Here is a 14700-nt window from a genome sequence, read left to right on the forward strand (position 1 = left end):
ATGCCAATAATTTTATTCTGACTTGCTTGTCTCTCCAGAGACTCTCTCCCTGAACACATGTCACCCTTGCTGTCTACTCAGAAAAGAAAGCTGCACGGAACTAGCTGGCAACTCTGAGAAAGAAATCAGGTTATCTCAAACCTTTGACAAATCAGTACCAAGGTACTGTGTTTTATTTGAAGTTCTTCATTAGCATCTGGTTGTTTCCTGGCAATGAAGGTTAAGAATTGATAACTGCAGGGTGCAGAACCTGTCAGCAGGTGGTCAGCGGACTCCTCCAGGGCTTCTTGGTAAACCCAAGGGGAATCTGCATTCCACATCATGAACTGGGAGGCCTCCAAATTCTAATGGACATTAACAGAGCTTCACCTGTCTGCTTGAGACCCTGGTTCACATCCTGTAACGTGTTTTGTCCTGTTCCTTCCTCCCAAGGCTGGAGCCACCTTTCAGCCACTTCAACCTGTCCTTGAGCTGGGAATGAGGTATACTGCAGACCTTGGGCTTGGCGTGAAAAAGAGCAAAGACAAGAAAATGAACTAAGAGATGAGTTCTTCTCATTCACAAATTTCCTCCCAATCAGACATGATCACATTACCTTTTGGTTGCATATTATTTATTACCAGTTGATAGAATATACTTAATCTTCCTTTGTTTTGGACTAAGCTAAGGCAAATTAGGTTATATCAATAAGACACTTTTGGTTTATTCTCTGTACCCATCACCTAGGTAGATACCGTCTTAGTGAATATTTTGACTTTTAAAAAACAATTTTATTTTATTGATAAATATTTTAAATATATGATTAAGAAATATTTGATTAAGTGAATAACTGTACCTAACAAAAATAATACCTTTTCTTACATTTATTTGTAAGTATTTACTTATTTATTGTTTTGGTTTTGATAATTTCTGACTTTTTCTAAATTACCTTTATTAGTCCATGTATGTAATATACAATGTTTACACTTTTGTGGGGAGCTGGTACATTTACAAAGTACTTCTTAATTCTTACATTGCAGTGTTTATAAAATACAATAATAAATTAAGCTCCTCTTAGGCACATTACCTCCATGCCAGTGATCATTTTACTCTAAAATATTTGTTTCTAATGATTGCTTTTTATTAACCTATCAAAAATCTGATCACAATGGAAGACATTACATTGTGGCTGCTGTTTTCATAGACTAGGATTGTTATCTCATTTTTCTTTGTGTTTTTGGTTTTGTATCTGTTAATAAGACTTATAAAAAATTTAGTAATAAAGCCAAAAATAGCTTACAGAAGAGCAGAAAACAAGGGAAAATGGGGAAATCCACTGATGAGAGGACAGGAGAGAGAGGAGAGGAGGCGAGGTGGGCAAAGCAGGGCAAGGTGGGGTGAGGTGAGAAGAGAAAGCCTCTTGCACACCTCTGAGCGAGGACCCATCTTTGCGCCCCACTCCTGTTCTCCAGTTGCCGCTTTCCTGCCCTTGACTTAGAGCTGCTGCCCACTGTAGCAAAGCATTGACCTTTCCTCACGCCTGTGGAAGAGGGCATTTAAGGTAATAATCAGCTGCCTGGATGAACAGACTTCACTCATTTGCTACTAAAAATCCCCCAAGCAATGTCTTGTCCCAGGATCCTCCACCCGGCTCACATTTCACAAAGTGATGTTCAGGAGGTCGTGAGTGGGTGTGATTTACACAGCAGTGCGTATCCCTCAGGCAGGATAGATGGAGAGCTGGCGGGGAGGGCCCTGCGGTGCTCCCTAAGTCAGGGTGTGCAGAGCCCAGGGAGCTCTGGGCTTTCCCACAGAGATTGCTCAGCTAGCCATGTATCCCTTACTGCCTTCACAAATCTTGCATCTTTCTCTGTGCTGTGTTAGAGAAACAGAGCCGCTCAATGTGAGCAAAGTCCCCCTTGGCTTTAGGGCCAAAGTCCCTGCAATGCTTAGAGCACTCCATGACCCTTTTTGTCGTTTACTCTCACTTTTCATTACTCACAGTTCAGCTGCTCTTTGATCATCTCTTCTCTCCCATAACTGACTTTCAGTGGGCGAATTCCGCTATCAGCTCAATTGTCTTTGACCATTCATAAAGGTGGTCTTTTGCCTGTCAAATAACACTGGCCATACCCTAAGTTCCCGCTCAGAGCATTGAGATCTAAACAATGGTTTACAAAGGGTTGAAATATTTTGCATGTGATATTGTTTTTCTAGTGGAATAATAGGCAAGTGATAAGTCAATTAAAATTTGTGGCATCTAGCACTGAAATACAGTTGTAATTTGTCACTATGGGTTTTTTAAAGCTTGCTTTAAAATAAAATATACTACACACAAATTGATAATGTATTGGTGGTATAGACATATAGGTATAGGTATAAATTACTTCTGAGAAGTGGTTCTGGTCCCTGGATCCTTTGGTGTGAAAAGATTTTTGAAGTGAGGGTTGAAAAGAATCTTTGAGATTTTGTGAGCCAGCTTGATAGGAACCTGAGCCAACGAAAAGGCCGTTTAGAATATGAAAATTAGGAAATTTGCCTAAATAGTGAGATGAGCATGAAAAACAATGGTAAAGCATGTATTGGAGAAAGCCTGTCAATGGTATTGATAACTAAAACTGATCCAGACCCTCCAGACCCTCCAGACCAGTGGTTGAATAAAACACGTATCACTTGCTCTGGCTCATGGAGGAAAGGGCGGATAATCTGAAACAGGTCATTTTGCTAAAAGGCCTCCAGAGAGAGCCCAAGTCAACTTCTGAGTGCCAGGCCTCCAGACCTAATTAAAAATATATCATTTAGTAACAAGTGGGCTTGCAAAAGAAACCAAGTTATACATAATTGAATATGTAGTTTCATCCACCAGGCTGCATCTTCCTAAAAAGATGGATGTATTTGTACGGTCAGTGAAAATACTGACCATAAATCAGTATTAAAAATTGATGCCCCCGGTATATTCAGAGGTTAACTTTCTCCCACAACTAGGAAGCTTTTTGGTGCATTTTGCTTTTCCCAGACGACTGCAGCCTCCAGTACTCCAAGGTGCTTGATTTCTAGCTCATCGATCCTAATTATTTCTCTTCTCCATTCAGGGTTAAATATACCTTAATGGATCTTAAATCTGCCTGACAAAGAGGCTGACTTAGAGACTCATCTTCCCCATGACATGCAATTATTAATTAATGAGGGTCAGCTGCATAAGAGGCTTGCAGCTGATACATGTAATAAGGGAAATCATTGCAGACTGAATTACATACAGTAGAACAGGAAAGAGTACATTTTATTAGGATCATCAAAATTTCCTGTTTCCAAACTAATTAAGTTAACTCTTTCTGTAGTTTAAACAAATTCTGTTTATGGCTTTCAGGTTGCTGCAATTTCCTTCTAGTAAATAAAATGCCTGGGTCTTTTCATTAAGGGCAATAAGCTTCCTTCCTATAACAGTTAGGTTCTGCTCTGGCATCGTAGTTTCCTCTTTTTCCTATGGAGCGGGGGTCAAGCTGAGTGTGCAGTGTCAATCTTCAGAGCGTGAGTGAGTCAGTGTTGGCAGCCTCGAGTGACCAGGAAACGGACAGAGAAGTCTCTGTGGGCCTCCTGAAACTATTTCCCAACTGAAGAAAAAATGCTCTGACAGTGTGACAATTAACTTAAATCCACTCTTTCCCTTTTGGGACGTTTTTTCCACCTGAACGCACTCTGTTTATCTAATATTATCTGAGACTTTGATTCAGGAATGTTCATCTCATGAGAGTATTCTTTTCAAGTTTGAGATCTTATTAAAACAAAGGATGTCGGATGACCTTAGCTTCAACTAACTGAACTATATCACAGACCAGATGTGCAGAGTCTCTTGGAGAAAAGATCTGTTTGAAAATAAAGCAAAACAGAATGAAAATCACAAGGCTTCAAGCTTTATACACTGACTTGTTTCCATTGGGGAATCCCAGTTTTCAGAGAGCGTTCTTAAAATGAAAACACAGTGTCTGTTCCCTTGCTTAACTCAGTGCTGCGGTTTAAATATGGTTTGTCTCTGAAGGTCGCGGAGGACATTGTTCTCTAAGGTCATAGGTGCTTTGTAGGAAGAGATGCGATGAGATAAAGTAATTGGTGTGGGACTCCCAGGATCGGACACTTGAACCATTATGAGCAGAGCAGGAGAGACCAGGTGGGTTCACACACAAACAGGTTTTCTTCCCCTGTTTGCCGAGTCATATTGCATGTTACCCTGAGACCATCATAGCAAAAAGCCCACCATCAGAATTTATCTCAGCCTAGGACTGTGTCCCCGAACCTCCCAAACTGAGAGCTAAATTGGCCTCTTTCCTCCCATAAACTTAGACCGGATAAAGTATTTCATTACAGTGAAGAAAAACTGTCAAATACAGCCAGTTATGCTGATTAAGATTCTCATATTTGTGTTCCCTTTTGGGACAATTTGAATAATTCATATTCTTTAGCCTCTCCTCAAATACAGACTGGAGAAAAATTCAGCTTTTCTGATCCGAGTGGCCGCTGACTTTCACTTTGTGCTTTCCTGTGATGCATTTCCCACTGCAGTGCGAGAACAGGCTGCCCCGAGCTCTCCCTGATGTTCTTGTCTGTCTGGCAGCTTCCTCTATGTTGCATGTTACAGTTTAAAAGTTACCTGATTCCTTGATACCTTACTCCTGTGAATTGCATGTTCAAGGAGCTACTGCATGTCCTTATATGAGAATAAATGTTACGCTGTTGCTAACCCCACCTTTATCAGCTTTCTTCTAATCAGTAGTTGCCTTTGTGGGCTTCTAGAAGGCCCTTCTGTTTTTAAGCTGATCTCCCGGAGGACCTCCGCTGTGACAGCTCTTCTCCTCTTCGCTTGTTGCTCCTCTGCGTTTATCTCAAAGGAGGCTTCCCTGTTACTGTCTCACTTTCTCACTTTAACAAGCAATAGTCAGCGTGCTGCCAGGCAGCCAGAACCAATCCCAGACGTAAGGCTTTCCCTATCACTTAGCCCGCTTTACCTCCAGCCTTGTTGGCACAGCCCTCTTTTCCGGTCTCTTTGCTTTGTCTTCCTTTGCAACAAGGGCACCTCCTTTGCAACAAGAAAGATGTCTGGTTTCTTTTCTTTTTTCTTTTTGCTACCAGAGATTAAACTCAGGACCTCGCACTTGCCAGGCAGGTGTTTATGCCGCTGAGCTAAATCCCCAGCCTGCTTTCTTAAAGATACTGCAGAAGTGTGTGTGCTCTTTGAGGAGCTGTAGGGGTGAACTGCTCTCATTTGCAATGATATCAATTGTCACTAAGAACCTGAGATCCATTTTTACGCACTTATGACAGTAAATATTAAAAGAGACTCATTTGTTCCTTCTGTTATGCACACGTTTACTCCACAGAATATTACTGGACGTCGAGGCAGGACTAATTACATAAATAAAGAAAGCCATTAAAAGTGTAGAACGGTACAACTATTAAATAACCTAGGAATGTGTTGCCCGATTAATCTCCAAATATCTGCGGCTGCCAAGTGTCAGATACAGAGCTTCTCTGAGTTCTCTTTCTTCTCTCACTCCTCTCCCAAATAGCTTGAAGTCAAGATCCAGAGCACAGGCGCTGGCTTGGTCAGCACACGGGGTCCAGCTTTCTCTCACCTTAGTTTTCACACAACTTGACCTGACCCAGTTCAGCTGGTGGGGATAAATGTCAAAATGCAAATTAATTTTTGGGCAATCTACAAAATACAATACTAAATAAGTGTTAATTCTTCAAAAAAATCGGGTGCAATTCTTTTTGGCTGCCCCTAAGTCCTTAGTGAATGAAATTAACACTGCTTTTGACATTTCTTGTCGTGTTCCTCTATGGTTCCTTCTCATCATGACCCTGGAGTCCAGCCTTGAGACCTTTGAGTTACTCCCTAGATGGAGAAGGCATTTCTTTTGGCTCGAGGTCTTGGCTTCTCCAGAGCAGGCTACCATGTCATTCTTAGCATACTTCTTTTTCAACCAGTATCAGTTTGGAGACCGATTTCTAGGAAAGACATGAATGACATAAAAACAAAAGAAAATAATCCCTTTTCATACCCTGGACATGGTATGAAACTTCTAGTTTAAGCTTTAAGGGAAGCCTCTAAATTAATATTTGATTTTCAATTGGAACTTGAGATGGTATTCTTGTATCATTAGTTAAACTTGGAATATTTTCCTCTTCACTTTTGGACATAGTGCAAATTCAGATCTTTTTTTCTCCTCAGATCAATGATATTTCTTATAAATCTGGGCTATGTTTTAGATTAGTATTCTGACATTACTACAATATTTGACACAATATTTAAAAATTTCAGTGAATATAAAAACAATGATGTGTTAATATTGTTAGCAAACACGTGTGCATTTCCACAGAGATTTGAGCCATGAAACTATAAATGAATAACACTGGTCAACATTCCAGATGTAATTTAGTTTCCTTGAAGAGATGTCAGTAGGAAAAGGAAAAAATTACCTAAGGACTATTTTTACTTCTAAATGTAACAGATAAAAAATTACAAATATAAAACAAGATTTTTATCTGCATAAACAGATAATTTGTCATTCAGCTCAACAATTCCTCATTTGAGGGATTGTATCCTTTTCTATTCTCTCCTTAACTTTGCTTTTACCTGTATCAATCCTCTAGCCAATAAGTGCCACTGTATTATTCAAGCCTCTGAGAAAGATTCCATGGTTATTGCTTAATTTTTCCTGTCCTGATTTGGGTAGGTATGAAAAAAGTACTCAAGAGTGCAGAAGAAATTTATCGTCTCACTGGTGTGGAGCCTTTATAAAAACCACTTGTCTTTGTTCTTATTAATTAAATGTGTGGGAAGAATCAATTGAGGCGGAATACTAGACATGCTTTCTCTAGAAGTCCTTTCATTTTCTTTTTTTCTTTCTTTCTTTGAAACTCAGATCAGTATTTCAGCTACTAAGCATATATTGTGCAAGACTCTAAGATACGTTATCCAATGCAAGAAAGAATACAGTTATGGTCCAATGCATAGTAAACAGTAGATATTTTTCATTTCTTTAAGTCTATACTGCATGCTGATAATAAGCTGATCATGACAATGGCGGTGTTGTTGGCAGTGTAATCTCTTGCACTTATGTCACAGTTTGACTCTCCAGTTTGTCCTCTTAGTGAATATTTCAATAGCTGAAACCGTCCTTCACTCACTGAAAAAATTTTCTGAGTTCTGTGCTCTGCTAGGTGCGAGGAAGTGGATGGAAATCCATCCCTGGAAGACGTAAGATTCTCCTGAAGGGTAAGATAAGCGAAAAGCCAGCCAGGAAAGCCAGGCAGCAGGCAGAGGGAGTCACGTGAACTGCAATACACTGCAATGCTTTCTTCAAAAGGAGTAACTCTACTGTATTAACTAGATGCTGACAAGAAAATAATGACATACTTAGTATTTTTAAAGAATGTGTTTAGCATAATTTAATTTTACCTGCAGGCTCTTAAGGTAAGAAATGTTTACAGTGCATAAGAAAGGAAAAATCAGTTGCACAGCACCTTGCTTGGAAAGAAATTAAAAAGAATTACATTGTCATGAGTATAATTGGGTTTTGAATTGGAAATTGTAATGAATTTAGGATCCTAGTACATTATAAATTAAATGGCTCGAGTTCAGTGGTTACAGACCCTTCTACAAGATGTTCTTAGCTTCATGAATCACTGCATTGGAATTGGAGATGTGATTACTGACTAGTACATCATGATTTATAATCACAGCCTTTTTTGGTAAGCTGGGTTTTTAACATATAAGCTTAAAGATAATAGAAGATAAGAAGTCATTTCCCTAAAGTCAGAAACTTTCAAAGCATGTTTCCAGGGGAGAACTGCTGATGGTGCCAAAGCCTTTTCTCCAGGGTTTTCTCTGCTATCACCTGGGATTTGATCTCTCCCATGTAGGGTCCACATACTAGATATAAGGTGCACCTACATGCACAGCCCTCATTCTTAATCCAGTGTTTTACTTGAATTTCTAGTTGAAAATAGCTTCCTATGTTTTCTTTCAACAATGCTTCTTTTGGAGCACTATAATGCCAGTCCAGTGAGTGGTCTCCATAAGGCTATTAGACCTACGGGAGGACAGGGCAAGTTAGCTTCCCCAATGGATCTAAACTGATGGGTGAGCAAAGCAATCACAGGTATAAGAGTCCAAGAACCTCTTGTGTGGTAACCAGAAGACCCTTGGAAATGGGATGGTGCAGTCAGGTTCCATGGTGACAGAATTTGGTGAGGTACTAAGACAGGAGCATTGTATTTCTACCTTCACTGCAAGGGACAATGTCATCCAGCAGACGTGATGTGTTTTATGCAGATATCATTATAAGCAGAGATTCTGAGCGCGGAGCTAAAACTGTGCTCCCCATTGCAAGATGCAGCCTACTATGGAGGCTTCTGTAGCTGAAGGACGAGCCCAGGTGGTTGACTACAGAGAGTGGATATTTACTCCTGGATGGGGACATGATGATTCGGGTAATTCCCAAAGAAACACGATCATTTCCAGTGGACAGAAGCTGCCTGCTGTGAGTGCGGTCTGTACCACTCTGCGACTTTCTCTTTCATAATCACTAAAGCATCTCACCAATGTGGAATGTCACCTGTATATCAGCACGGCATACATTTCATGGGGAGCCAGTCTTTCAGACTTAAAAAAATATGCTTTCACGGTGCATGTTAATAATTGAATATTATGTTGAACCCAATGAGAGGAGATCCTGATAGATTCGGCAAAATCAGACAACACATAAAGAAACCAGATAGCTAGTTAACTTTCAAACTTGATGCTTTTAGGTTTGGCCAGTGTACAAATGAACATAGAATATTAGCATATTATGCTGCATAGGGAGGTCTCGTTTCTTCTGTCACATCTGCTTAGAGACACAACTTTCCGTATGCTCCGAATTCAAGAAGTCCCCAAATACGGCTGTCAGTACCTCACAGTAACCCCTCTATGAGTGCCTGGCACTTGCTGGAGGAAAATTCAATACTGGGGATGTTGGCATCATTAGCTGCAAACAGGCCAAGAGCAGAGCTGGGCTTCTGACCCAGCGACACTAATGCTCAGGAGGCAGGAACGGGCACAGCCAGCAGCTGTGGGGCCACATGTTTCCGCTTTCACCATGTCTGACTCCACTCTTGGGGGACCAGTCTTCCTGCATGTGGGGTGGAGCTGCAATCCCAGGTCCTGGAGCCCTGTCTGGAGGCTGCAGCTGGAAGGACAAATGGTTACCAGGGACTTTTTTTTTCCAAGGACAAGTCGAAGCCACCAGGATGAAACTGAGGAGGGACACAGAAGTGTTTGGGAGAATCTACCACTCATGATTCTAGTTAATCTCTCTCTCTCTTTTTTTTTAAAATCAGACTGTGAAGTTTGACAAATTGCTGTTCAGTCAGCTGCCCGGTCATCAACACTATGCAGGAAATGACTCTCTTGTAAATTTTCCATTAGTTTGCTTTTTCCAGAATTAATGTTACTTAATCTAAAGAAATGACTCACTTAAAAAATTAACTTGGACATTATTATGCATAAATATAGGAAGCCACATCACAAATACGTGTGATTAGGACGTGGAGAGGCAGGTGCTTGCAGAGCTGTGTTAGATTCCCCAGGGCTGAGACACAAAACACAGTGGGGCTCAGTGCGGTTCTCAGTTTCAAGGGATTCGGTCCATCACCAGCTGGCTCCGAGGCAGGAGTCCTTTAGGGTACATTCATATGCAATTCCTGGAGGCCAACATATAGCAGAACAGTGGTGGCAGAGGGCAAGAGGCCAAAGATCATATATAGCATCCAAGGTTGCCACCGCCTTGCCCACCCTGAGGGATGCTGGTGTGCTGTGCTAATCTGCTAGATGTGTCTTTATCCATCCATCTGAAAAGTGGAGACACAGGTCTATTCTTTGCTTCAGGTTTTTATTTCCATCTTTGAAATAAATATTGATCCATGTTTGAAATGCAGAAACGGAACCTCCAACTATAAAGCAAAGGCTCTACATTAAAAAAAAATGTTTTCTGTGTTATTCACCTCAAGGACTGAAACATACAACATTTGTTGTAAGTGGTATCTTAATTGTGTTATTTACTTTTTGCTTCTATTTCTATGTTATGCTAGAGAATCCTTTTTTAAATAAGGAGACCACATACTTGTTAGTCCTTTGGGCTCAAGCCTTGGAGCTTAACATCACTTACTGTCCACTCGTTCTCTTTCCAAAGTTTCTGTACCTCCAGTAGATTATTTTACAGCTATTAGACTACTCGTAACTACAAATAATCAAATAATTCCTCCAGTGTTATCTTAAGAAATGAAGATATACTGACTTGTGTTTCTCCAGTTCCCAGGCAGTGGAAGGCATCAAGGCTTGTCTGACTCAGGTTCCTGCTCTGTCCCTCGATGTTTCTTTTAGCTCATCCTCCTGAAGGAGAAGGTTTCTTTGCCTCATGTTGTTTTTGATTTTTGTTTTTTCTCCATTTTGATTAGTGCTGTGTAAGGCATGTATCCCCTCCCCATTTTTAAAAAACTGATTAAGATCATGCACTGATTGGCTGATTACTGGCTTATTCATCTCTCTCAACTTTAAAACTCGTAATACTTGACTGATCCTAGACAATGTTGAAACAGTTTATGTGAATATGGAAAAATCACATCAGTGTGTGCAGTTACTCTAGCTACAGTTCAAAGGCCCACCAGGCCTTTGCCCACCAGCCAAAGATTATCAAGAACACACAGGTGATCAAAGACATGTATTTCCAGCTATAATAAGGACAATTTTTCTCTGCAGAGAACTGGGAGCTTCAAAGGTAAAATTGTATTGATGGGGGGCATTGAAGCACACTGGCCTGTATTTGGTAAATTTGGATTCCCTAAGTGGTTTTTAAAGCAGGGGCAGTTCAGTGAGAGGGATATTAAAGTTTTATACCTAACATGGGAATGGGACTGAAGCTGCCTTCATATTGCTCAAGTGGAGTGGACTCTTAAGAAAGGAGACACAAATTTCACATGTTCTGTAAAGTATTTAATGATATGATTCAGATTTTACTAATTGTCTAAATTATCTTCAAGGTATACAAAAATTACCGTATATAATGTTACTGTTCAATTCATCTTTATCAATTCATTTTGGACTTGGTTTCTTAGATAAATCAGCTGCCTTACAGAAGTTTATGTTATTTATTCAAGATTTACCTTGTAGCAATGTCCAGCAATTAGTAATGGCCCTTGTGTATTATCTACTATATACTATACTTTCTTTGCAGAAATGCAGTCTTATGCTTTCTGAATCTCTTGATATATGGTTTTGCAAAAGTTTTAGGATCAGTAAGACATAGCTTGTGATTTTTTCAGTCAGTGTTTGACATCAGTGTAATGTTGGAAACTATATGCAATTCTGAATATTTTTGGCTTGCTGGAAAATATTAAACTATTAACATTCCACTTCCAAACCAGTAATGCATCACAAGAGTGCTCAAATTTGTCTCAATTTAAATAAAAAATAAATAAACAGAACATACGGCAGATTTTCTTTTTCTGGTATTAGACATTGCCATGTTTTCATGACTCTAGTCTCAATACTAGTCTCTGAAGATGTTTTATATTTAGATTATCAGGTTTACTCATTTGGTTAAATCTATTTTATTATAATGCAAATGTAATGATTTGATGTTAACCCTGCTATAACTCATGAATTTTACACTGATTTTAATTTAGCCTTTGTGAGTAATTTCATAGAAAACTGGGTGCTAAACTTGAATCTGAGATTTTCTGATGGGGGAAATCAAGCCCTCTAAACTTAGAGATTTTAAATAGGAAAGTGCAATTGTCAGTTAAGTCATTAAATCATTGAGACTTTTTTTGGCCAGATATTGATAACTGTGGGAGAGAAATATTGAGGAACTCATGGAAGTATCACCAAAGGTTTTAACGTCACATATCTACAGTTTTTGTTTAAGCTAAGTTTTTTGCTAATTAATATGACAAAAATACATTCCTTTCCTTATTCCTATGACCAAGTAATGGACTATTGTCAATGTGAAAAACACAGTTTAAAAAGACTTTATGTTGCCATTTGAATTATGACAAATACGGCCTTAAAAAAAAGTTTTAACCTCCTACCATTTTTCTATCTTTTAAGAAACCACTCTCATCCTTTAAACTTTCTTCTCAGAAATCTAATTGAAAGACTACCACTTTAATTTCCATGGATTTCTGTGTTATGTCAGAGAATAATTAATGTAAATGTGACATTTAAACTCTCAGCAATTCATTCTGTGAGCGTAGTTGAAAGTGAACACCCAGCTGAGGCTTTTGAGAAGTTTCTCAGACATTACAAGCAATTTCATCTATTTTCTAAATTAAGAGGATTTTGCATGGGTTCGAGCATCAAGAAGAGTAACTAGATAGGATCTGATTAGCTATTTACACTTTAGTTTCTATAATGCATATAACAAAAAACCCCTCTGAAATATACTCATTTTTCTTTCAGTATGGTGAAAATTACAAATTTCCTACATTGTGAACACAAAATAAGCCAGTGTGCAGGTATGTGAGCACGGCTGCAGTGTAAGTATTCCTTGTCTGTTAAAGAGTCTCGTATATGAACTTATCTATCAAAATAATGGAGTTTCACTTAATATATGTGACAAAGGAGGTAATAATATATGGTTTTAATTATAGTATTGGAAAAATAAGTTTCCCTTGTGACATTAACATCTGCTCAAAAAATAAATAAAACAATGGGGAGTAAGTGTGTTTCATCTATTACTGACAAGGAAAAGGATGTTTATAGAAACATTTTAATCATTTAAATTGTTGATGCAGTTTGATGGCAAACTGTCTCTCCAAAACATATGTTTTTCATTGTATGAATCATATTTTTTCATCTCAGCAGGGAATGAACTTGAGTTGATATTATCACAATAAAAGAGAGATTTACTGATATTTACTTCTCAATAAGCAGAAGTTACCTGTGAGGTAAATTTAGGCAATGTCTGCTAATGTCTATCAGACATTGAGCAACTGATATCATTTAGAGCAATTATTTGGTCTGAAAAATTTCTACCATCTCTTTTCCAAAAAGAGAATAAACCAAAGCCAGTTTCCTTTGGGGATGTATTCATCATCTATGTCTTTTCTTTAATTGTTTGGACTCCTTGAAAAGCTAAGATGAACATATGCTGGTGTTATCAATGACAGCTATTCCCAGGGACATAGACTTGACCATTTAAACTACTTTAAAATGAGAAAAGTCCTTTGCTTGAACTCCATTTCCCACACTGAATACAAGGCTTATTGTGAAAATGGAATACACCCTTGGCACTCCCTGAAACAAAGTTGAGATCCTTTCATCATCAAAAGCATTTATGAAGTGTCTTCAGTGTGTACAATGCTTGGCAAGCTACAGTACAAAATGGTTCGACAGAAAGACTGCTCTCAGCTAGAAGTAGGCTATCTGTGAATTAGTGTCACCTCTGGGCTATGCTGATCATCAAATAGAAACCTATTATGAAGGCCTGGAGAGGGGCCATTAAAGCTGTTCAGAAGTCATCTGGTTCCTCCTGAACTGCTAGGGTAAAGTCTGTGCAGCAAAGATCACCACTGTGGTGGGGAGGGCAGTACCGATCTCAAATTCCACAACACAACGGTTGATTATTGGAAAACACGAGTGGAGCTGAATCTCCTATGTGCACTTCTCTGAGAGAATAAATCTTTTCAAGTTGGAGACTATTTACATACTCCAGCTGGGGCTGGTGCTGCACACCTGCTATTTAGAAGGAGGAAGCAACAAAATTTCTCATTTGAGGCCAGCCTACACAATTTAGGGAGATTGTGGCATACATTAAAAGTAACAAAATAGAAGTCCTGGGAATGTAGCTCAGGTCTCCATGGATTGAATTTCCAGCACATTATATATATGAATATATACCCTTAATTCATATGTTCATATATACATCCACTAATGAATATCCATTATGAAGCAAGAAAATAGTTGAAATATTTTGAATGTTTACATTGGAAGCAAACATTTTACAAAGAACAATTAAAGAGTGCTCCAGCATTACATACGGAGGTTAAAAGGAGATATGCTTATAGAGATAAGATGGGCAGCTGGTGACTCTAGAAAACTTGACAAAAGAGTCTTTGTAGAGCAAAAATTTACAAACTTTTAGAATTTTCCTGCTCACGCTGAAATTTCAGTCTTTGCTCCATTGTGTAGGAAGAATCCTTGCTCAAGTCCAAAGGAGGAGTCAGTTTTGAAAAATGCTTCTCAAAGTAATTGTCCTTATCTTTTAAATTAAATGTCTAAATCAATATATCTTTTCTACTCTATTCGTTTCTACTGCCAACTCGTCCAGCCCCGTGACATTTTTTTGGGTGGTTACTACAATAGTCTCCCCGCTGATCTCACCACTTGGTCTCCTGCCAGGGCTATCATCCATTCTCCCTCTACGCATGTTATACTGGTGGATTAGTCAGGGGTCTCCAGAGAGACAGGGCCAATAAGAAATAGAGAGAAACAAGAAAGGCTTTATCAGAGAACCTGGCTGACTCAGGGCTGGAGGCCCATCTGCAAGGCGGAAAGAACCAAGGAGGCCAGCAATCTGATTCTCAGTCCAAGCACTAAGGTCCAGGAGTTCCAGCGTGTGTTGGTGGACATCTTGGTGTCCAACACTGAAGAATTTAGAGTCATTATGGCAAAGCAAAAGAAAA

Source organism: Cavia porcellus, unplaced genomic scaffold (genome assembly GCF_034190915.1).
Source record: "Cavia porcellus strain 051 isolate PalLab524CR breed Dunkin Hartley unplaced genomic scaffold, mCavPor4.1 scaffold_12, whole genome shotgun sequence".
Classification (NCBI taxonomy): Eukaryota; Metazoa; Chordata; class Mammalia; order Rodentia; family Caviidae; genus Cavia; species Cavia porcellus.